Source organism: Equus caballus, chromosome 2, assembly GCF_041296265.1.
Source record: "Equus caballus isolate H_3958 breed thoroughbred chromosome 2, TB-T2T, whole genome shotgun sequence".
Classification (NCBI taxonomy): Eukaryota; Metazoa; Chordata; class Mammalia; order Perissodactyla; family Equidae; genus Equus; species Equus caballus.
The window spans coordinates 36,793,780-36,817,080 of NC_091685.1; the positions used below are offsets into that span (position 1 = coordinate 36,793,780).

The window sequence follows — 23,301 nt, forward strand, 5'->3', positions numbered from 1 at the left end:
GTGTTTCTCATACAGAGATTCCGTGAGTGAATTCTGAGGTGTCTCTGCATTATTCAAGTTTGAGGAACACAGATCTAGTGCTTTCTAGAGTGAGCCTGACGCAAATGTTTTCAATACAGCCTTGCCCTACCAACTTGAGAGGAGACTTGGTTTTGGACGCAGCCCGATGTCCCAAGAGATATCCCAGAAGGCCCACTTTATCCAGAGTGGTGGGCTGGCAGCTCAAGGTTGCTTCAGTTTTAGGTGCAAGGGGTGAAGACTGAAGCCCTTGGACTATGAATCTCTGGCATTTCATGCAGTACGGATGAGTTCATGAAGGTTTTCATCTACACACCAGCCTGCTCCCTTGAAAGGGGGATTTTGCTGGAACCCACCGCCTGGTGATAGTGACAGTGGGAAGTACGGGAGCTTGGGAACCAGACTCGCCTGAGCTCAAATTCTGCCCGGCTCTCTCCCCATCCCCGAGATGTGTGGCCTGGGAAAACGACTGATGCTTCTCTGGCCTCAGTTTCCTCATCTCAAAATGGAGCTAGTAACAAGTCACACAGAGGTTGCTCAGTTAAGGGAGGTGTCGCTTGTACAACCAAGGCACTGAGTTTCCCTCCTTCAGTTCACATCCAAGAGCACTTTCATCCGCCACAGCCCTCCCTGGTGGTCACAGGGCCGCGGGGGTACAAATGAGCTACTTCCTGGCCAAAGGTCTACCAGAATCCCCAGTCATTGGCAAATTTGCCCAGCTGCCCCAGGCAGTGCAGCTCTGCGGTCGGCACTAGGGACCCAAGGAAGGCAGGCGCGGAAGACCGACGTTTCCTTACTCCAGCTCCGCTCTCCCAATCGGCGTTCCAAACTCGGGAGAATCTCCGCCCCGGACCACTTCCCTTCCCAACATGGCGCCACATCTAGGCCGCCCCGCGCGAGCCCGTCGCGTTGACGTGACTGCGCGCGCGCGTCCTCCGCGCCGGGCCCTGGCGCATGCGCGATCTGTGCTGTCTTCTCCCGGCCAGAAGAGCAGCTGCGGCGGTGGTGGCGGTGGTGGCGGTGGTGGCGGCGGCGGCGTTTGAGTGGAGGAAGATGGCGGCTCCGGGCGGCTCCAGGTCCCGCCGTCGGTGAGGAGTGTCGAGTGCGGCAAGCGAGGCCTGAGGCGGGGCGCCTCTGCTCCGGCCGTGTCCCCGGCTCCTTCCCCGCCGTCGCCAGCGGAGCGAACCCGAGAGCGTGGCGCGGGCTGGGCCAGGTGAGGCCTCTCCCCTTCCCGGGGCCGCGGTGGGAAGCCGGCGTCCCTGCCCTCTATGGCCGGGGCTCGCAGGGGGCAGTGGGCGCCCCGGGGCCGCGCAGGCCCTGCTGCCCGCGCGAGGGTCGGGGCCGGCTGGCTGGGGGCCTGGCTGTCGTCATCCTCGGCGTCCCCGGGTTGAGCAGGGTGGAGGAGAGCCCCTTTCCAGCTTGCTGTTGGGATGGGAGTGGACCCGGCCCCTCTCCTCAAGGAGGGCGGTTCTCGTCCCCTCACAGGGGCCGCGAAGGGGTGTGCGACCAGGGCAGGGATGGCTGTAGGGGTGTCAGATAATCTTTCACCCCGCCCCCGAATCTTTAACGCCGCGAGAGGAGCCGGAGTGCGGTGCCCTCCAAAATAGAGGCTGCGGCGAGGGGCCAGCATCTCTGAAGCTGCAGCTGCAAAGGCAAGGTTTTGGAATTGGCTTTAAAAATAAAATACAAGCAGGCTTTCCTGCCCCTTAGCTTTTTGAGTGTGCCCCCGGGAAGTGGGAACTGCGGATCTCCTTCGTTGAGACAGCAGTCCACGTTGTGACTGTGGAAGGCTTCTGGTGAGAATTGTTTGTGCAAAGGGAACGGTGGAGGGTGCGGACGAATTTGTAAACGAATTGAAAACAATTTTGAGATCTTGATAGTCTCTGCAGAGTAACTTCGTACTAACGAAGTCCTCGTTTCGTTTGAAACCTTTGGGTTGTTAAGATTCAGAATAGCCAATTGCTTTTGTCTGTTAAATCTGATTTTATTAGGGAAGTAAAAGCTTCGTTTCTCAATTGCCAGAGTCTTTGGACTTTTCTCTGGTGTGATTCCAATTCCTCTGGGTGAAGATTCAGACACGTTACCAGGTCTCATTTGCTAGCAGGGCCGTTCAGCTATGCTTATTCCTTTTTGAGAACAACTTTTTTTGTGATTGTTCAAATTCTAATTTGGAGACTTTGATTTAGTTTCTCTCACGTAGGGAAGCCGGTTTGAAGCCTTGTGGTCTTTTCCTTGAGGAATGATGGCTTCAGTTGGAATTCTGCTGTGGGGAATTGTTGAGGCGATGGCTTTGGTTTGGACACACCAAATACCTTTTGTAACTTAAATTCGTTTTGCTTGTGCTTAAGAATGATGCCATCGTGGGTTTAAGGGGACAAGGAAAATTTGAGAGAAATAATCATCATTTAGAATTGAACATTTAAAATTCAGTCAGTAGCTTTTACAGTGAATAGAGATGCTCTGTATCAAACTCCTAACTTTGGTCATATTCATGTGTATAATCTGATTGGGTGCCCTTTCTATCATATGTTGTCATTTTATACCCTGTAACTGTTTGTTTTTGACGAGCCCAGTATAAATATATTACTCAGTCTGCGTCGAGTTACGGGTGTTTTGTCTCCTTCGAAAAGCTTTTAAGTATTAAAATGGCAACTGTTTAGTTTAATGTTAGCTAATCTTTTGACCATTTTTCCCTTTTCTTAAAGTGTTTTCCGTGGAGATTTGTAGATTTTCTTAGTGACTTTGCTGGGGACGTAAACCTGGACCAACAACTTCTCTGTTGTAGAAAATTGGAGAGCCCCTGTACATTTCAATTTGCTAATAAAGAGTCTTGAAATTAATGCAGTGGAACATCCTGGTAGTTTGACATTCTGCTTCTTGGCATAATGTGTTGCATTGTTGTGCTACATCATCATCAGGTATTGATGCAAGTTCGTGACATCCATGACATCATTCACTCTCCAGCATTTTGCCTTTTGCAATTCCTTACCTTCTCAGAATCATAAAAAGAACAAGGTCAGGAGAAAATAGCTTAGGCTGTTTCTTAATGTCTGATTTCTAGAAGAGCCTTCGTCTAACATTGCTTTATGTAGTTAAAACCTTTCTGTAAGATTCAGAGCTGTATGATTCCTACCTATTATGAAGAGCAAGCGTAGAAAATGCTAGCAAAACCGCTGGGTTTTAGAAGGATATTGAGGTCCGCAGAAGTTATCTCAAAGAGGAACAAAAATGTGATTATCTTTGTGATTTTCAGGGTTGTTTTAGTCAGTGAGTTAACTCTTCATAAAACCAAAGCCATTTGGTTAAATAATGCCCTTCCCACTTCACAAGATTGTTATGTGGATCAAAAGAGGTAATGTTTGTGAAAGTACTTTATAAAATAAAAGGCAAATGTAAGATGGATTACTGAATAATCAATTTTATGAAAACACCTATCGAAGGCCCTTTATGTGCTGGGCATTTGGGGAAGTAGATACTAATGATTCTAAGTTAAGATGGCTTTTGGTCTCAAGTTGCCTGCAGTCTGGTTGGGGAGCCAGACAAGGAAACCAGTTAAATATATTGTAGTGTAGAAAGTGCATCGAATCCAACCAAGGGAATCAAGGAAGGCTTGAGATCAGGAAGGCAGAGCCAGGATGGCTTTCCCCAACCTTTCCTATTATTTTGCAGAAAAATCTGCCTTTTGAGAGTGACTTTCTTTTTATAAAAAGTTAAAAAATTCTGTCATAAGTTCTTTTCCCTTTTTATTCATTCATTGTCATGACACTTCCCACACAGTATGGCCCACTTCTGGGTTCTGCATTCTCAAAAATCCAACAGTGTTGGGAGAACCTTTCTGAGAGTGAGTCATACGCACAGACAACAAAGACAAACATTGCAGCTGCAATTAAAATATCTCAGATTACTAAGTGGTGACAACTTCAGAGTGATAAAGCTTTTGTTTTTATTTTGTAAACTGGGATAAGAAGCACTGTATGATTTTAATTTGCTGACTTTTAGTTAATGTTTAGTTGTCAGTCACTTAGAATGTTCACTATAAGTGGTTATCAGTACTGTCTCCTTTCTCTCAATAATAAATAACATGAGAAGGTCTTTTTCCTTTTGGGTGAAGCTGACAGCTTACACCAGAACTAGACTAAAGTATTCTATAGAATCGGTTTATTTTTCTATATTGTGACAGTTTGTTACATGTAGCAGGGGAACTTATCTCCTGACTTCCTTATAGTGTACTCCCAGTGGCATACTTGTCCTGTAGCAAGAATATGTTTTCTTTTTTCCATGTGCTTCTCTTTCTATCCTTGATTGGAGAACTGGGCTTATTCATGGCTTCATTTGACACCACTGCCCTGATGTCTCTGAAACCCATCTAGATGTGATCTTTCTTTTATGCCTCTGGGTTTTCCAGGGACTTTATAGAGCATGTCTTCTAACTCAGCTGTCTGAGTGTTCACAACTGAGTCCTTTATTTCATCTCTCTCCTCCCTTAAGACAGAAACCTTCACTAACCAGATGCCCTTCTCAGTATTCACATTTCTGTAGGTAGAATAATTTTGGTGTGGTCTCATAGACCGTAACTCTGGGAATCGCTTTTTTATACTCTCCTTCATCTCTTGTATTCTGCCGTGTAGTTCTGTATTACCTTCCTCAGCATCCCTCAGATTTCTCTTTTCCTCATTGTGTTTGCTGCCATGATGCTAGACCAGACTTTCATGAGCTGAAGGCAGCCTGCATTAGTATTACAGTTCTTCGCTGGGACTTTATTATTTAGTTATTGCCAGGACTCTGCCATTTGCTACTTGTATGATCTCAGTCTCTCACATCTTCAAAATGGGAATTACAATTCCTACCTCATAATATGTGTAAAATATTTGACTAAATGCCTAACACATGGTAAACACTCAATAAGCAGTAGCTGCTATTATTTGAATTTTTCTCTTTGGTAATCTTTGGAAATGGTTAAGATTAAGGTGACGGGGGCCAGCACTGTGGCCGATTGGGTGTTTGTGCCCTCTGCTTCAGCGGCCCAGGGTTTTGCCAGTTCAGATCCTGGGCACAGACCTAGCACCGCTCATCAAGCCGTGCTGAAGTGGCATTCCATGTGCCACGACTAGAAGGACCTGCAACCAAAAATATACAACTGTGTACCGGGGGGCTTTGGGGAGAAGAAGGAAAAAATAAAATCTTAAAAAAAAAGATTGAGGTGACAGTATTATGACAGATCAGTCTTAAAGGACTACTATCTGAATGTTTCTTCTCTGATCAAGAACCTGTGGTACCTCATTATTGCCTAGCTCCCCTACTTATCTTTGAAGTTCTCCGTATGGCCCTCATTGTTCCTTTCCAGTCTTATTTTCCGTGACACCCATCATGCAGAGTGTTCCATCCAGGCTGGTGTCACTGCCTCTCATGTATATCATGTTCATTTCTACAGCTGGAACATTCATCTTCCTAGGTAGGAGGCCTTTTTTTCGTTTAGCTACTCTGCGCGGCTCTGTAGAGTACGTCCTGTGTGCTCTGCCATTAACCGCTGCTGCCCTTCTGCAATTAGGTTAAAGTTAAGATCCCAAAAGAAAGTTATCGTGCTAATTGATTCCTGCCAAGTAGCTTAAAAGGGGTATATCAGGCAGTATAATTCTTATGTAATATTTTTAGTGCCTCGTAGGCACATTTAGTGTTTACAAATTAGGCACTCAAATAGTCATTCACTGTAGACGTTTGATTTTTATGGGTTGGTGTTCCTCATGAGCTTTCTGAGGCATTGTGTGATCCCAGGTGTCTGTTGAATCTTTCTTGCCTTTTTGTCCATTGGTCCATTCATTCAGCAGACGTTTATTGAGTGCTCCGATGTGCTAGGCGTGGTTCAAGGTATTAGGGATACAGTGGACAAAATAGGCAAGGTCTCTAATTTCCTGGATCCTACATTTGAGATTGGGGAAAGCAATTTATGAGTGAACAAAATTTCAGACAGTAATAAGCACTATCTGAAGAAATTAAAACAGGGTGATGTGATAATGACATGGCACAGAGGGGAAGACTCACTGAGATTGGGTGGCTAGAAGGCCTCAGTGAGAAGGTGATGTTCAGGCTCAAAGACGCAAGGCAGGATGTTTAATGCTAAGTTTAGGGAACAGAGGAAACAGCAAGTCCAGAGGACTAAAGTAGGAACCAGGATCCAGTCAGGTTTCCCAAATTGCATTTGACTGTTATTTAGCTTTTGCTGCTTCATCAAAGCAACCCCCACCCCACTTTTCTTTTCTTTCCCTCAATGACGTTGACTTTTTGAAGAGACCAGTCTGGTTCTCTGGTAGACTCTTCCACATGCATGATTTGTCTCTGTTTCCTTGTGTCATGTAACTCCTTTCTTTTATTGCCTTTTAAGACAAGTCTGAAGGCTTGATTATGTTCATATTTGCACTCCTTTGTGATACTGTGTACTCATATTGTATCACACTTGATGTCAGATTTTTTTGTTATAATCGTGCTAAATTTCATCACTTGGTTAAGTGAAAGTCCTAGATCTTTCCACTGTGAAGATTTCCCTTTACAGTGATCAAGTAATCTGTGGGGTGGCAATTTAACACAATGCAGTTATGCTGTTCCTCAACCATCTTTCACCTGTTGGTTCTAGCATCCATTAATGATCTTGCCTGAATCAGTTGTTTCATTGGAGGTTGCAAAAGGATGATGATGATGATTGTTCCACATTTATCAGTTGGCAAGATACCATCAACTGAGAATGAGCTACTGAAATTCTCTCCTAATAAGGCAGGGTGTTTAATTCTTTCCTTTTCATTGTAAATTTTCTTAGTAAAGAATAGTCACCTCCGTGGTAGCAAATGAGTTTCTTTGCTATTTTCTGTATCACTCTAGGCACATGAATTTTTATTTATTCATTATCTTACACTTAATTACAGCCATTAGTCTTCTTGATGCTGAACTTTGGCCGGTATCAGTCTCTTCAAGCTCATGTTGTCCTTTTGACATACCCGCATTGGTCTTTAGGTTGTTTTCTGTCACAAGATAATACCAAGTTCACCTTGTGCTCTTGCTGTCTGTGACCTGACATCAGTCATTTTTCTAGGAAGACTTAGTTTCTTGTACAGGGAACATCATTAGTAGAAACTAAGATCTGAGTGCTAGGAATGCTCGTGTTACTGGGTCTTCATTATTTCTAGATCCTTTCGATGGGCAGAGCTAGAAAATATGATTTTTAGAAATCAAAACTTCATATTGATATTTCCACTTTAATTTGAACATATGATGGTTTTTTTTCCTTTAGATTTTGTATTTGTCTCTTCTTAAACTGAAAATCTTGGTTTTTAGTGCTATTCACATTTGCTTTAACCTACAGTATATATAAGTTTTAAAAATATAGTATCTGTATTACTACTAACAAAATTACTGAGGTGAATTTAAGATTTCTTTGTGATTCTTTTTATCCTTAGAATATTCTGTCAGGATCCAGTCAAGAAAATGGAAAATATATATGATGTATCAAATAGAGGAGATTTAAAATGTGGAATTGGTTATATGTATGTTGCAAGACTGAAAGCGCAAAAAAAAAGTAGGTTAGGGTAACTTAGAGATTAATAACTGTAGGGTGAAACTATTACCTCAAGAGCTGGGAGAAGAAAAGGGATGGATGATGTTACCGGAACTGTTAAAGAACATGGCGAAGGGGTTACCACCTCAAGCACTGCCGCCACTTTCAGAGCCGGGACCATGAGAAGGAATTGCTAGGATGTACCACATGGCTGGTGCTTGGCTCATCCTCTTCTTAATTTTTATTAATTTCTGGTTTATCTTTTCAGTGTTTCTTTTTGCAAAAATAGGCAAATATCTACATATATTCTTTTTTAGCCTTTCTTACACAAAAGGTTGCCATGTTATGTACCCTGTTCAGCCTTTTTCTCTTTTCACTTATTCTTGGCGACCATGCCATGTTGGAATAGAGATAATACTTAATCGTTTCCACAGCTTCGTTGTGTGGGTGTGCCAGATTTGTTCAACTAGTTACCTCTTGATGGACATCAATAAGTAGTGTGTTACTGCTGATTTTTAAAAATAGATTTTGGTGTGGTGTATTAGAAGGAGCACTGAGCTGGAAGACAGAAGATACAGATTCTCTTTGGCTGCTAATTGACAGCGTGACCTTAAGGAAGTCACTTAAGTTTTCTGACCTGTTTCCTCATTTGTAAAATAAGGGTTCAGTTGCTTCATAATCTCTAAGATGTCCTAGTATAATATTTTATATATTTCTGGAAGTTGCATTAGCCATATTTTAAACTATTGCTCAATAAACTATTTAAGGAATGGGAATACTTTAAAAGAGAACATAAGGTTAAGTTTTACAAGTACTAATAGTTTTATGAACTTGCATTAGCTGTGGTGCTTGTTAAAAAAATTAAGATTCCTGGACCCATCCCTGTTTTCTGAAGCAATCTCTAGGAAATTTACTTACTAGGTGATTTTTTATGGTCAAGCAAGCTTGTGAAACAAAGAGTTACTTCATCTGCGTCTGACTGTCCTTTAAGTTTCCTGGGGATAGGGAGTAGTCAAGACATTACTTACCTTTCAAGAATTCCTTTGCTCTGACCACCACCAGAAAAAATATGAGCAGAATCTAAAATTTCCATTCCCTTACTGCATCTTGTGAAAATGTATTATGTTCTTTGCAGAATATTTTTATGTGTCAGTGAGGAACCTGGCTCTATATGCAAACTGTGAGATTTGATAGGAAGATTGTGGGGTTGTAGAGTACTTTGAATTCTACTTCCTGAAACATCATATTCACCGTTCTGCTCATTTGCTCACATTTAGCGAATTCCTTCCTAGAAACTTCAGAACAGATTGATGGAGCTAGTGGCTGGAGTCAGGGATGTTAGATTTAGATAGGTGTTTGCTACAGTAGTTTAAATATGAGTGACAATTACCAGCATCATAGCAGGGGGAATGACAATAAAGGGAGGGAGAGGCTGGCCCCATGGCATAGTGGTTAAGTCCGGCGTGCCACTTTGGCAGCCCGGTGTTTGCAGGTTTCAATCCTGGGTGTGGACCTATGCCACTCGTCAGCCATGCTGTGGTGGCAACCCATATACAGAATAGAGGAAGATTGGCATACATGTTAGCTCAGGGCAAATCTTCCTCAGCAAAAACAAAAACAATAAAGGAAGGACATTTTGAAGAATGGGCAAATGGGGGAAGGTGAAAGTCTGTATGCAAGATACCATGTAATGACCATGTTATAGTTATTTTTTTGAGGATTATTTTAAATTAATTTCAGGGACTGATTTGTGCTATCTCTTTAAAAAAAATGGAATCATAGAATTCAGTTCAAATTCTGGTTCCTCTTTTTACAAAGCTATGTGTGTAATCCTGGCTAAATTAATTTATCTGAGCCGCATTAGCCTCATCTGTAAAACATGACTGATAATATGGCCCTCCTAGAGTTGAGGTAAGGATTAAATGAGATACAGCACCTGGCGCATACTCTCAATATCTGTTGATTCCCTTTCCTTTTGTCATCTAGTCTTGACAGCCACTGCATTTTAATAGTTACTTAAGGACTATTAAGTTACTAACTATTAAGTTACTAAGGACTATTAAGACTAATAGTTACTTAAAGACCTTGCTTAAGGACTTGGTACTCAGAGTCTGTGGACTGGCAGCACTGGCATCACCAGGGTTAGAATGCAGACTGTCAGGTGCCGCTCCAGGCCTGCTGGATCCAGATCTGTAGTTCGAGATCCACATTAAAACTTGAGAAACATCAGAACCTTAAGAGATTTCCGGTGAGATTTCTTCCTCCTTTTCATCTGAGTTCCTAACCGTGTGGTTGCTCTTTTTACCTCGGCAGGTTGGTTTTACTATACGCTATCACCTTTTTGTCACCCTAAGTTTTATCACCTTTGTGTATATCTCTAAACAGCAGTTTAGTTTTGCCTGTTCGTCAGCTTTTCGTAGGTGGAATCATACTGTATGTATTCTTTTGTTGTCTTCTTTTGCTCAATATTTGAGATGTATCCATTCATTGTATAGATTTTCTTTTTAAAGTAATGAAGCCTGAAAAAGTCTGGGCAGTTTTAAACAATTTCAGCTATAGTGTTAAATCTTGAGGTTTAGTTCTTTTTGAAGAACACTCATTTATACCGTTTGCTTCCCCCCCACACTTAAAGATACACAGTTGTAAGGGGCAAACCACTCAGCACTTTGATTCTAAATATTACAAAGTTGCTAGCTTTGTTTTATTTATTTTTGGCAGGGATATTGTAAACTCTCCTGAGTATCTTTTGTTTTAAAGTTATACTACAGAATATTCTACTTTTAAATGTGTATGTCTACATTTTAAAATCGAACTAAGTTGGATTTACTGAAAATTTGGGAGACTTTTTAAGAAATTACAGAGTAGTTGCTTGTTGTAACCAATTCACCTGAGTGAATCCTTTTACAAACTGCCATGGATAACTACTTTTAACAGTTTGAAATGAAATTTTTTCTGTGCTTACAAAAAAATTCACCCTCACATTTTTAGGCAGAAAAGACTTTTTCACAGTGTGTTGTAGAGTATTGAGTTAGTACATAATAAATCTACCTCCGTTTTAACAGCTGCTTAGGATTATGGTTGTGTCATAATTTTTTTGTCTTCTCCTACATGAATGGACATTTAGTTTGTTTCTTGTGTTTTTGTTTTCTTTTGCTGTTAAAACAGCACTGCATTGAACATCGTTTTTGCATTTGTCCCCAGGTTTAGTTCAGACATGTTCCTAGAAGTAGAATGTCTGGGTCATCTGATATGTGCATTTAAAATGTTGACAGATAACATTTTTTAAAAGGTTTTAACAGGTAGTGTTTAATTTTCCTTGACAGTCCTTAACTTGATTAGAAATCTTGAGTTATATATTTTTTTATTGAGTTATTGATAGGTTACAATCTTGTGAAATTTCAATTGTACATTAATGTTTGTCAGTCATGTTGTAGGTGCACCACTTCACCCTTTGTGCTCACCCCCCACCCCACCTTTCCCCTGGTATCCACTAAACTGTTCTTGGTCCATAGTTTTAAATTCCTCATATGAGTGGAGTCATACACAGATTATCTTTCTCTTGCTGGCTTATTTCACTTAACATAATTCTCTCAAGGTCCATCCATGTTATTGCAAATGGAATGATTTTGTGGAAATCTTGAGTTATATTTTATCTTTATTCCTTTATCATTGATCCAGTCTATTCATTTATCCGTTGTGTACTACTTGCTAGTTACTGAAGGCAGTACATATATGAATTAGACAAATAACCCATTCTTGCTGAGAAAGAAGTGTACCTGATTATTATATATGGTAGAAAGTGAGAAGGAAAGATAAAGGGAATTCAGAAAAAGAAATTTCTTCTAGTTGGAGAAATCAGGCAGGTTTGCTGGAGTAGGTGGTGCTTGAGCCAGCCTTGAAAGATAGATGGATTTGCACGTATGAAGTTGTATGCCAAACAGAGAGCACCAAGGGCAAGGGATCATAGAAGGAGGAAGGAAGAGCTTCTATCGAAATTCACTTTGGTCAAACGATAGAGGACTAGACTGGAGTGGGGAGAGGGACACAAAAGTGAGGTTAGATCCAGATTGTGGTGACTTTAAAATGCTATGGTGGCTGTAGAAGACAGTTCCTCGAAAAATTAAACATAGAATTATCATATGATCTAGCAATTTGACTTCTAAGTATATATCCAAAATAATTGGGAGGAGGAACTCAATCAGATATTTGTACATCAATTTTCATAGTAGCATATTCACAGTAACCAAAAGTTGAAAACAACCCAAGTGTCCCTTGACAGATGAATGGATAAACAAAATGTAGTATATACATGCAATGGAATATTATTCAGCCTTAAAAAGGAACAAAATCCTGACACATGCTACAACATGGATGAAGCTTGAAGACATTATGCCAAGTGAAATAAGCCAGACACAAAAGGACAAATATTGTATGATTCCACCTATATGAGGTACCTAGAGTAGTCCAATTCATAGAAACAGGAAGTAGAATAGTGGTTACTGGGGGCTGAGGGGAGGGGGAAATAGGGAGTTAGTGTTGAATGGATATGGAGTTCCTGTTTGGGATGATGAAAAAGTTCTGGAGATGGATAGTTGTAATGGTTGTACAATGTGAATGCACTTAATGCCATTGAAAGGTATACTTAAAAATGATTAAAACGTAAAAATTTATATTTTGTGTATTTTACTACAATAATAAAATAAACACAAAAAAATGCAATGCTAAAGACCTTGAATATTAAAGAATAGACATTGAGGGATCGCTGAAAGTTTTTGATCCAGATTTGCACCATGAAGAGTAATCCTGAAGCAAAATGAAGGCTGGATTGGAGAAGGAAATAGTAAGCAGTAGGAAAACCAGCTAATCCTCTTTATAGCAGTAGTTTAGTTAAGAGATGACTTGGGCCTGTAGGGCGGCAGTGGAGGAAATTGGGAGAAAGGGTGATTGTGAGAGAAATTTGACAGCTGACTAGATGTGGGAGGAAAGAGAAAAGGAAAAATAAAAGGTGACTCCTAGGTTTTGAGTCAGGTAAACAAGAGGATAAGCAGGTGGCTGGGAAAATGTTCAATATGAATTTGGTGTCCGCTGTCCGGAAGGCAACTGAAAATAAGAAAATGGAGAGATGTGTATAGTTCAGGAGAATCAGGCCTAGAGATGAGTTTTGGAGTGATTCATTCATCCATCTGTCTGTCCATGCATCCATCCGAACAGATGTTTAATTGCATCTGCCTTTTGCCAGGCATATCAAATGAATACATCAGTCTGTAACCTCGAGGGTCTCACAATCTAGTGTGTCATTCTCTTAGTGGTTATATTTGAAACTATATGATTGCCTACGGAGAAAATGTAGCAAGGAAGGAGAAGACAAAAATGGAATTTTAGGGGCCTCCTCCACATTTACTGTATGAAAGGAGAAAAGAACCTCAAAATGAGGGGTCAGAGAAGCAGTAGAGACCAAGGGGAACATTTAGTCATCAAGGATTAAACTGAATTTGAGGAAGCAAAATAGTGATAACAGACAAAGTTGGAAATTTTCAGAAATTTCTTCTTTAAAATAAATTTCTTTTGGTGAGGAAGATTGGCCTTGAGCTGACATTTATTGCCAGTCTTCCTCTTTTTAAATTTTTCTCCCCAAAGCCCCAGTACGTAGTTGTATATCCTAGTTGTAGGTCGTTGTGCTTCTTCCATGTGGGATGCTGCCACAGCACGGCTTGAAGAACAGTGTGTAGGTCCTGTGCCCGGCATGTAAACTGGTGAACCATGGACTGCTGAAACAGTGCACGCACTTAACCACTTGGCCACGGGGCCGGCCCCCTCTTTCAAATAAATTTAAGGTTTGCACTTTCACTTCATTTTGTCCATAGGAGTGATGACAGGGTAATCTTAAGTTTCCTTTTGCTCTTGTGCCATTTTCCGTATTTTTTGATCCATAACTGATTAGTGTGCCAGTCAGCTGTGCTTTCAGTTTTGGATTTCTGCTGTTATCTGGAATTTTTGTCCTTAGTTTTTACCTATAAATAAAATACTGTTTTCCTTCAATTTAAATTGGCCTGGCTCATAATACATTTCTTTTTTGTGGCAAAATATATGTAACATAAAATTAACCATTTTAGCCATTTTTAAATGTATAGTCTAGTGCAGTAAGTATATTCACATTTTTATGTAAACAGTAATAGATTTCTTTATTCTTACTTTTTAAAAAACAAACCTCTTTCCTAGCAGTTTTTTCATCTTTCCCATATATAAAATTGATTGTTTGTTTAATTTCACTGTAATGTTTAACTTATTTGATTTGACATACCCAGTAGAGTGATTCAAGAATGATACTGCATTTTCCTAGTTTCTTTAAAAAAAGAAATACAATGTTTTATACCACATTTTACAGAAAAATATTATTAGGTACAATACAATTTTTTTAAGCTTTCAACTTTACCAAGTTTGTCCTTTTGCTATATTTGCTTCAGAATTTTGTTTTTGAAGGAAAATACAAGATACAGGTAACAGTTGGAACCCTATGTGTTCCCCTTCCAATCCCAGTTGCCTTTCTGTCTCTCTAACATAACCGTGATGAATTTGGTGTTTATCACTCCTATGCATGTTTGTATGTTTACTATATATTCATAACACAGTATAGTGATAGTATTGTTATGCAGGTGTTTACTTAATATTAATGACAGTCAATTTTTTAAAATTTATTTGTTTGTTTATTTATTTATTTATTTTTGAGGAAGATTTGCCCTGAGCCAACATCGGCTGCCAATCCTCCTCTTTTTGCTGAGGAAGACTGGCCCTGAGCGCACATCCATGCCCATCTTCCTCTCCTTTATATGTAGGACACCTACCACAGCATGGTTTGCCAAGCGGTGCCATGTCCGCACCCAGGATCCAAACCAGTGAACCCCGGGCCACCGAAGCAGAATGTGCACACTTAACTGCTGCGCCACCGGGCTGGTCTGTCAATTTTTACTTTTAAATGGGCAGTACTGTACAATTTAGATTCTGTTTTATGAAGTCATTTTTGTGAATGTAAAAAATTGAGTTGGTGAATCATCTCTTTCGTTACTAACATACATAACTTTCTTTTTTTTTTTTTTTTTACTAATGACTTCCCTTACTTTTTAGGTCTAAGGTTCATACAACTTGCTTTTAATTGAAAGTTGAAAGTATACATTTTATGAAATGTATATTTAATGAAATACATATTAATTAATGTATTTCATTAATTTAATGAAAAGTATATTCATTAGTTCTTCAGCTAATTTTTGGGTAACTACTGCTGCTAAACCAGCAGAGGGGGCTCAGCAGTGTTAAAAACTGTCATTGTCAATTCTGACTAGAAAACTTGAAAATTTAGTTCAGTATAGAAGTAGGACAAATAGAAGAATCTTGGCCACAACTAGAAGGACCCACAACTAAAATATACAACTATGTGCTGGGGGGATTTGGGGAGAAAAAGCAGTTACTAAAAAAAAGGTAAAATAGAAGAATCTTGGTGATTCCATCTCTGCATATAAGTGACTACATCTTGATTATTACAAATTTGATATCAGTACCACTGCAAGTGAATATTATTAATAATAAAATTTTTATGTAACATCTAAATTTTAAATCCTCCTCCCCAAATATGTATATATACACACGTGTGATTTTTGCATTTCTTTCTGAAAAAGATTCTGGTAGGTGGCAAACATTTGAGAATTTGGTTCAATTGTGTTGTTCAAATTTGAAGAATATTTTTTTTCCTTCAATTCTTTAAGTTTGCAGATAGCTCCTTCTTTTGGCCATAGCACTATGTAAATAGGAATTAATAATAAAGATAATTAATTATGCTAATCTGTTGTTTTAGTTTGGAAGGCTTTTTTTTTTTTTTGAGGAAAATTATCTCTGAGCTAACATCTGCTGCCCATCCTCCTCTTTTTGCTGAGGAGGACTGGCCCTGAGCTAACATCGTGCCCATCTTCCTCTACTTTATATGTGGGATGCCTGCCACAGCATAGCTTGCCAAGTGGTGCCGTGTCTGCACCCGGGGTCCAAACCAGTGAACCCTGGGCCGCCAAAGCTGAACGTGTGTGCACTTAACCACTGCGCCACTGGGCCAGCCTCAGGCTTTTTAAAAATAAAATTAAAATAAACACTTAGAAATATAAAACTCTGGACTTCCCTCAAATACTGCTGCATTTTATAAAAATTTACATAAACAGAACTTGTGGCTAAGCTGATTTTAAAAGAAAGTTTTCTTGGCATTAGGCTTCCTGAATTGGAATACTTTAGTCAAGAAGTCAACTGGGAATCATTCTGGAGGGGGAATAAGAGAAGAATATTTAAGCAGATGAGTATTAGTATAAATAAATTGCCTAAGTTTAGTTACTTTACCAGTAAATATAATTTCTGTAAAGGATCTTAATTAGAAAATTGTTTGCTTTTGGAAATTTAAAAGAAAATATTTTTAAAATTTATATGCAAAGTGTTCTGCTCCACTCAGAAGGCAGAAATAGGAATATTATTTGTATGAAGTAATGGTAGCAGACTCTTCTGTTAAAATGAAACTAGAGATTATAAAATCATTTGGAAATCAAGAAATATATTCTTTTTCATGATGAAAAATAGTTTTAGGAAATTTTAAAGATAGCATGAGATTTTGAATTGTGGGATACTTACTTGACATTAAAAAGATAGAGAATATATAGAGATGTACATATAGATTATTATTTGTCTGCGTGTGCCTTGTGTGTATAAAGACAACTCCAAATGAGCTCTGACTAAAGGATTATGCTCATTGGAAACCAAAATCAAGTGAAACTGATCCTGGCAGACTATTTTGTCTCCCTTTGGACCTGTGGTATATGGCCTGCTTTCAATGGAAATTTCTTAGCTAGGCTTAAAACTGTTGACATGAGTGATTATATAGGGCAGATTTTTTGTTGAATAATTTTTGTCTCCCAGTGTAAGTGTATAAGGCACACTGTTTTGCTAAGCGCTTTGAAATAAAGCTGAGTATGTTTATATTTTTGTGCTTCTTAAAAGGATTGATTCTTGTAATTTATTGTTTCAGAATATACAGCTACTTTCCTCAAAGGAAACTGTTTAGTTAAATACATCTTCTGGTGTAAAGTTGGTATATATGGTAAAACAAGTTTATTTTCACTACCAGCTTGTTTAAAATGTTTTACTTTAACCATAACTTCTGCAAATAGAAATGTAAAAACAAAATGCAAAAACCGTTTGACTATTTACTATATGTCTTACATTTTTCCAAGAATTTATATGTATTAAAGCATTTAATCCTCACAATGGTTCTATGAGATAGGTATTATTACCCACATTTTATAGCTAAGGAAACTAAGGCTTTTTAAAGAAACTTTAAAATAGAACTTAAAAATTTAAATATAATTTTTTCAGGCAATTGTGATTCCAGGAAATACTTTCTTTTCAAGTCTGGTTTTATTCATATGTGTATAGAGGTGTTTTTGTACATTTGGACAACTAAAATGGTGCCTTTGTTTTGAAGATTCTTGTCGTAGAATCACAGTTTTGCCACTGTTTTCAGCAACCCCCCATCAGTAATGTGCCTTTAATTAGTGCCTGGTAGTTCAGTAAACCCTTTTTCTTTCTTCCTTCTTTAACTTTATTTATTTATTTCTTCCTGAGGAAGATTAGCCCTGAGCTAACATCTGTGCCAATCTTCCTCTATTTTGTATGTGGGACACTGCCACAGCATGGCTGATGAGTGGTGTAGGTCTGCACCCGGGATCTGAACCTACAAACCCATTCTGCCCGAGTGGAGTGTGCTGAACTTAAACACTATGCCAGAAGGAGGGACCGGCCTCCGTTTTTAATTTTGATGGAAAATTTCAAATATGTACATAAGTAGGATAATATGGTGAATCTATATATACTCATCACTTAGCTTCAAGAATTACCAATATATTGCCTGTCTTATTTCATTCTATCTCCCCACTTGGGGGCAGAAGAGTGGTGGAGTATTTTAAAGTAAACTCTAAATATCCTATCATTTCACTAATAAATACTTAGATATTCATCTTTAACTGATTTTTCGGTCTTGGGTTTTTGTTTTTATTTTTTGCTTCCTGTATTTTGCAGCTCTTATTGAGAGTGTAAACGTTTAGAATTGTTATTTCTTCTTAATGAATTGACCTCTTTATCATTGTGAAATGTCCCTCTTTTTTTTCCTCATGGTACTTTGTGTTTTGAAGTCTACAATGTGTGGTATTAATACAGACACTGTATCTTTCTAGTAGTTTCCCTTGTTGTTTCGCTTGTATCTTTCTCATCCTTTGACTTTTAGCCTCTCTGCACCTTTATGTTTAAAATGCATTTCTTGTAGACAGTGTATAGTTAGGCTTTGCTTTTTTAATGATTCTGATAATCTCTGTCTTTTGATGGGAGTGTTTAGACCATGTATATTTAATGTATTTTGATATAGTTACATTTGAATCTATTATCTTACTATTTGTTTTCTCTGTACCATCTGTGCTTTTTCCCTTTTATCTTTTCCTACCTTCTTTTGGATTAATTGAATGTTTTTTAGTATTTCATTTTATCTCTACTGTTGGCTTATTAGCTATACCTCATTTGTGTGTGTGTGTGTGTGGTTCTAGGATTTACAATAGACGTTTTTAATTTGTCATAGTCTACAATATGAATTTGAAGTTTATCTACAGTCTGTTATATAGAGGTGTAATATTATACCTCTTTGCATATAAAACCGTATACTTTCCTTGTTCCTTATTCTTTGTGCTATTGTCGCTGTACATTTTATTTCTATATATGTTGTAAACATCACAATACATTATTTTTGCTTTAAACATGTACCTTTTAAAAGTGAGAAAACGAAAGTCTTGTATATTTACCCATATATCTATCATTTCCTCTGCTCTTCATTTTTTAGTGTATATCCAGATTTCTAGCTGTAATCATCCCTCCACCTGAAGGACTCCCTTTAACATTTCTTGTCATGCAGGTGTACTAGTCTTACGTTCTTTCTACCTTGCCTGCTATGTCACCTGTATTATGTTACTTTATTTTTTTAAAGATTTTATTTCTCCTTTTTCTCCCCAAAGCCCCCTGGTACATAGTTGTGTTATATTTTTTTAGGTGTGGGTCCTTCTAGGTGGCATGTGGGACACCACCTCAGCATCGCTTGATGAGCAGTGCCATGTCAGCGCTCAGGATCCGAACCGGTGAAACCCTGGGCTGCCGCAGCAGAACGTGCGAACTTAACCACTTGGCCACAGGGCCGGCCCTTCACCTTTATTTTTAAGGATATTTTCATGCATATAGAATTCCAAGTTGATTGTTTTTTCTTTCAGCACTTTAAAGATGATATTCATTGTCTTCTGGCTTTCACAGTTTCTGACTGTTATTCACTATCACTGGTTTTCAGCAATTTGATTATGATGTGCCTTGGTGTGGTTTTGTCTGTGTGTGTGTGTGTGTGTGTGTGTGTGTGTGTTTATCCTGCTTGGTTTGCTCAGTTTCTTGGATCTCTGGGTTTATAGTTTTCATCAAGTTTGGAAAATTTTTCACTATTATTTCTTGAAATCTTTATCTGGCCCCTCTGTTCTTTTCCACCAGGCCTCCAATTACATGTATGTCAGACCTTCTGATATTGTCCCAAAGGTTACTGAGGCTTTGCTAATTTTTTTCAGTCTTTTTCCTCTGTGTGTTTCATTTTAGATTGTATTGCTATATCTTAAATTTCAACTGATTCTTTTCTTCTGCGTGCTGAAATCTGTTAATTACATAGAGTGATATTTCATTTCTTGTATTCTTCATCTCTACAAGCTCCTTTTTTTTCTTTTAAGTATCTTCCTTCCATTTCTTTCTCTATTATGGTCATGTTTCCCTTTAAGTCCTTGAGCATAATAATGGTATACTGCTGGGGCCAGCCCCATGGCCCAGTGGTTAAGTTCACATGCTCCCCTTCAGTGGCCCAGGGTTTCGTGAGTTCAGATCCTGGGCTCAGACATGACACCACTCTTCAAGCCATGCTGAGGTGGTGTCCCACGTAGCACAACCAGAGGGACCTAAACCATGTACTGGGGGGCTTTTGGGAGGAGGAGGAGAAGAAGAAGAAGAAGAAGAAGAAGAAGAAGAGGAAGAGGGGGAGGGGGAAGAGGAAGAGGAAGAGGAAGAGGAAGAAGAAGAAAATATAATGGTATACTTCTTATAGCTATTTTAATGTCCTTGTCTTCTAGTTCCATCTGTCATTTGTGGGTTTGTTCTTATTGACTGACTTTTCTCTTAGTATGGGTCTTTCTTTTCTTTTTTGTCTCTTGGCACATCTATGATTTTTGGGTAGGTGTTAGATGACTGTCTGGCTTTTGTTGTCTTTCTTTAAAGAGCATTTTGGCAAACAGTTAAGTTGACTGCTGGTCAGTTTCTTCTTTTTGAGGTCTGTTTTTGAGTCTTGCTAGAGTGCATCTAGAGTAGTCTTCATTTCAGGGACAGTTCAGCCCTGTACTAAGGGGTGAACCTTCTGCAATCTCCACTGAATATCCTAGGTGATCACCAACGACTTTCCACTCTGATTTCCTGGGGCTTGACCATCTTCCTGCTCGTGAGCTATGGGAATTGATCAGCTTACAAATTCTCTGTCATTGTTTGCCTGACTTTGTGGAGTTTCATTATGCATTTGTTACCCAGTACTTAGCAAAGATTCAAGAGGATGCTATGCAGATTTCTGGAGTTCTTTTTCTGTGTAGCCTCCTTCCTTTCTGGAATTTTGCCCCCCAAGTTCCAGCCTCTTCATCCTCCGTGAACTCTGTTATCTGTCTCGTCAACTCAGAGAGGTTGATGGGCTCCTTTGGTTCCCCCTCACTTCATTGAGGTCCAAAAATTGCCTCCAGGCAGAAAGCCTGGGCAATCAGTCTTTTAAACTGCAGAATGTCCCATAGTTTGGATTCATCTACTTGCTTCCTCATGGTATCATTTAGCTTGATCTAGAGGCATGATTAAATTAATAATTTAAAGCAAGAATGCTTCACAGACAGTGCTGCATACTTCTGATTGTATCCCTCATGAGGCATAATTCCTGGTGATCTCTCTTTTACCTATGTTTGGATTGAACTCTTGATTCAGATGATATTAGCCTGATCTGTCCATTAGAATGTTTTCCATCAATCTTTCATATAATATTTTTAGCACCCTTTGTTGATTTTATAAATCATTAGGGTTTGCAAAATGATAGTTTTCTTCTGTCATTCCTTCTTCATGTAAATGGGATTCCTCACAAAGAACTGTTGGTTACTACAGGAAAGGCAGGAAAAGGACTTGATTCATTCCTTTTATTTATCAAGTTTTACAGTAATCATAAATTAGTCCCTTAGCAGCCTCCCCTGGTAACCAATTAATTTTCTTTAGTATCATTTTAAACTTACAGATTTTTGTATATTTCATATGTTTGAATCCACAGTAGTTTTGTTTTTTGTTTTTTTGAGGAAGATTAGCCCTGAGCTAACATCTGCTGCCAGTCCTCCTCTTTTTTTCTGAGGAAGACTGACCTTGAGCTAATAATATCAGTTTCCATCTTCCTCTCCTTTATATGTGGGATGCCTGTCACAGCACGGCTTGACAAGCAGTGTGTAGGTCTGCACCTGGGATTGTAACCGGTGAACCCCGGGCCGCCGAAGCAGAACTTGCGAGCTTAACTGCTGTGCCACCAGGCCAACCCCTGATTTTTGTGTTTTTGATGCTCAAATTGTTTCTTCTTAGGCATGTGGAAGTGCCTTCAAGTCGGGTCCTGTGACCTTTTAACATGACCACTTTAGTCTTTAGTGGTCTCCTTGCTTTCAGGCACAAGAAGATGTTCCAGGTTCATCTTGTACATTTCCTGCTGCAATTTTACAAACAGCCATTTCTCCAAGGAGGCCTGCTTCTTTTTAGTGGAAAAGAGAGTCTAAAGGCCACAGTCTGGGTGCTAGGGGTACTCATTGCTCCTGAAATGTCATTGCTGCTGAATCTTTTTCCAGTGGACAAGGCTAGGAAAGAGTTTCTTTTAAGAAGGAAAAAAATGAGTTCCTACTAATACGTCTGATCCAAAGTTACAATTACAGGGTTTTTATTTAATCTTTAATTTTATACTTGTATCTCCTTTCTTTTATGCTGAATTTTTTTGGTTTTTAATGATGTTAACATAATCACTTATTTGCTTTATCCTACACTATACCTATAGTAGTTTCAAAATAATATTGACAATATTTTTACTACAAATAAGGCTACTAAATACAGCTTTATTTTTTCCCATGGATTTTTTTTAATACGTAAAATGTAGCTCACGAAAGATGTGTAGTCAAAAATATTGTATTTTAAAGATATTTGAACTAATTTCTCTCTGTGGTGTTATGCCACCAACTTGATATAAAATAGGTAATTTTATTTCTTAAAATAGTTTCTTTTCTTCCTCACAATATCTCAAGATCACTGTTTGCCTTTCTAAAATTCCATTTAATGTATGTTTGCTTTCATCCAAAGAATTTACAAGAATAAGAGAATTTGAATGTTTCTGCATACCTGTTTGCCTATATGGTTCATCTTCATGCACTCTAACATTTCTGCTGTTTGAACTTTTGATTTAAGGTTTGCAGATTAAAAGAAGTAACAGAGAAGTAAATAATTCCTAACAACCTAGGTGTTATCTTTCTTTGGTGTGATAATGTTATTGTGTGGTTGGGAATTCTATAAATGTATGGCAGTTTGATTTTAGAGTTTGTATATTGATCCAGAATAGTAAATATGAAGCAATGAAATTAGGGGCATTTAGTTTCATTTTATGTTCTTACTTGTGGGTTTCTTTTAAAAAATATTTAAAAGTCAGCTATTTAGAATAGACTGTGCAGTTCACCTTTGGCTCCAAGCACCAGTGAGGTGTTTCATGAGGGCGTTAGTCTTGTCTGGAGAATCAGTTTTAAATGAAGTACAAAATTTTGCCTTCACGTATTTCTTTCTGTCTGGTAGCTGAATTTAATCTTATAAGCTTTTTCTGAATACATTTGTATTCTGCACAGTCTTCACTTATTTTTATAGAAATGGTGCAAAATACTGCATTTTGAAATTTATTTTTTACCAGACAATTGATATATTATGCAAAATCAGGGCCTGGCCCTGTAGCCGAGTGGTTAAGTTCCTGTGCTCTGCTTCAGCAGCCCAGAGTTTCACTGGTTTGGATCCTGGGCACAGACCTAGCACCATTCATCAAGCCATGCTGAGGCAGCATCCCACGTAGCAGAACCAGAAGGACCTATGACCACCTATGTACTGGGGGGCTTTGGGGAGAAGAAGAAGATAAAAAAACAAAGACGATTGGCAACAGATGTTAGCTCAGGTGCCAATCTTAAAGAAGAAAAAGAAAAATCAGTTTCTCTGAGATCATAGCGAATTTAAAGAAAGTCAAAGATGGAAATTAGTTCCATCTTTTTAAATGTAGACTCCTAAATTTGAAACATTGTTAAAGATTTTCAGCCATCACACTACCCCTTGTACATTATGTGCACAGTATGATGCAACACATATAAAAGGGCAATTGGCATTGGCAATTTTCACATAGTCTTGTTAAGATACCCTATCTTAGCACATATCGCCTGCCTTAAAGCAAAGTTCTGTCTATGCTTGTTGCCTCTTGATTGCCTTTTGTGCTGTTGCCTTTGTCTGGACTTTTTTGGAAACCATAGCAATAAGAAATGAAAGACGGGTTTTAATTAGGCAAGTTATTAATGAGCAGA

General features: G+C 38.8%; 1 protein-coding gene across 2 annotated transcripts in view; it reads left to right on the forward strand.

Moving 5' to 3' along the window:
* The first annotated feature begins 956 nt into the window (after positions 1–956).
* FBXO42 (F-box protein 42) overlaps positions 957–23,301 on the forward strand; it is an 88,051-nt gene continuing 65,706 nt past the window's right edge. Inside the window, exon 1 of one of the 2 annotated variants that reach the window (XM_001488662.7) lies at positions 957–1,231. The gene's annotated coding sequence lies outside the window, so the exon portion shown is untranslated. The remainder of the gene's footprint in view (positions 1,232–23,301) is intronic. The other variant, XM_023635692.2, reaches the window with a different exon arrangement.